Here is a 2,579-nt window from a genome sequence, read left to right as displayed (position 1 = left end):
GTCTTGTGTGAGCATTCGAAGCGTACACATCGTGCGAAATAAATTTATATTTTTTGAAGTTTAGTGAAAGTAAACCTTGTACCTGTTGTGTTTTGATAGTGAGCTGATAACAAACAATGGAGTCGAGCCCGTTCGGGCACGAGGGCGGACGGCCGCCTGATAAAGGCATTACACAACATTCAGATTTAGGCGCAACCATTGCAGGTGCAATGCATGTGCTAAATGACCTTGAAGATTTTAACAATGAAAGTAGTATGGATTATAGCATAGATGATCAAGAAATCGATTTAAGTAGTTGTGAAAGTATTCACAATTTAGATAGTAAATCTAATAAAATCAAGATTGGAATTAATAAAACTAATCCCACAAAAGTTAATAAAAAAGAAACAATGCTAAGGAACTCTAATTATGTAAATAGTGATAAAGAAAATAAAATTAACAGAACAATGATTCATTAAAAGGTGACTAGCGCAAAAAATAACAAAGTCAAAAGATTAGAAAGTGGAGTCAATTCAAAAGTTGAAGTTCAGAAATAATGATACAATAAATAAAATGTAAAGGCTATTCAACGCAGTAGTAATGATAAAGTAAGGGAAGAATCTGATAGTGTATCTAATGCGAATAATGAAGAAAATGTTAATCAGAATGAATCAAATTCTATTAACAATAACATGGTTAGTGAAAAATGGTTGAGATGAATGAAGTAAAGTCTAGTAACTATGCTCGAAACAATAAAATACGATTTGAAGAATGCGATAAAGGACCATATCATATATATGTGGAATCAATAAATAAAAATATTGGGAGGTTACATCACATGGCAATTGGAAGGATGTTATATAAATCAGTTCCAAATTGAAGACGGAATTATCAGAAATTGTACAAATGGAAAAAACAAAATAAAATTAGTAATTAATAATCGAGAAACAGCCAATAGTTTACTGGAAGATGAATTTTTCAAGATGAATAATCTCAGGACCTACATTCCTAAATATCTAGTAGTAAGACAGGGGATAATATTTGACGTTGATATTAATTTATCGGAAGACGAAATAATGGAAGTTATAGAATCTGATTATCCAGTGGTGGAAATAATGTTTAAAGTCAAAAAGAGGTAATAACATCAATTATAAATCGCAATGTGTGAAATTAACATTCAGGGGCTCCAAATTGCCGGAGAAAATTTCAATATATTCAGTCAAATGTAGGGTGAGTCCATACATTAAAAAAGTAGTGCAGTGTCATAATTGTTGGTTCTTTGGTCATATAAAAGAACAATGTAAAAGTAAAAAAAGATGTCCGAAATGTTCAGAACAACATGGAATAGAAGCCTGTACTGAAATTTTAAACTTAAAATGCTGTTTATGCTCCGGGGAACACGTTTGCAAATAGTACTGAATGCCCTGAATTCAAAAGGCATAAAAGTATTTATGAATTGATGGGGACTCATAAATAGCTTTTCATGAAGCGAGGAATATTTTGCGAAATGACAAATATTCAAGAGTTGTTAAATTTAACCCTTATACCATAGATAAGGAAAAAGATTTTCCGATGATAAAAGAAAAAAAGAGGGATGAATACGGACTAGAAAAAAGTTACTGTGATAAAAATAAATATAACGAATAATCAAAATTAATAGAAGAAGATAAGGATACAGAAGAAGACATAGTATGGATTAGAAAACCAAAAAGGTCACATGTCAAAAATGTAACAAGGGTAGGAGGTCAAGGTACCTCTAAAGTATCTAAGTATAATAATTTAAATAAAGAGACGGATATTAAAAGGGTAAGTAATAGAGATAATTAGTAGGAAAAGGCCGATTAAAACGTCGGAAGATGATACGGATCAAGAAGAAAATGAATCAAGAAAAGAAGAAAATGATCCACTCGAAATTCTTAAACAGTTAGTTACACAAATTAAAATAATAAATAGATCTGATGATTCTTCCATAAATAGATTACTGAGTATTGTGATAAGTAAATTGGAAAAGGATAAGAGAACTACAGGAAGTTTCATAAATAATAGAAACAATATACACAATATAAATAAGCCAAAATGAATTTAAAAATACTACAATTAAACTGTAGATCATTGAAAGCAAATAAAGAAAGTATAGAACATTTCTTATACAATAATCAGATTTCGATAGCGGCCCTTTCCGAAACATGGTTCAGTCCTAATGCAGTATGCAAAATTAAGGGGTATAAGATTTTTCGGAAAGATAGAGAAGATGGATACGGCGGAGCAGCCATCATCGTCAAAAACAACATAGATTGTGATGAATATGAAACAATAAACAACAATAAGAATATACAAATATGTGCGGTAACAATTAAAACAAATATAACCTTTTGCTTAGTTTCCATTTATTGCTCAAATAGAGAAGAAATAGATTTTACTGATGTGAGGAAAACTATAGAAGGGATCCATTTAAAAACATTGATCGTTGGAGATTTCAACAGCCATCACTTTGCATGGGAAGTATGGCGAACAACACATCAGGAATAAAATTACAAGAAATCATAGAAGATCATTCATTAATAATTCTCAACAACGGCAAACCCACAACAATCGAGACA

The sequence above is a fragment of the Ctenocephalides felis genome, unplaced genomic scaffold (assembly GCF_003426905.1).
Source record: "Ctenocephalides felis isolate EL2017-DRISC unplaced genomic scaffold, ASM342690v1 CF-g0.4_SCAFFOLD_01170, whole genome shotgun sequence".
Lineage (NCBI taxonomy): Eukaryota > Metazoa > Arthropoda > Insecta > Siphonaptera > Pulicidae > Ctenocephalides > Ctenocephalides felis.
Note: the sequence above shows the minus strand (reverse complement) of the source record.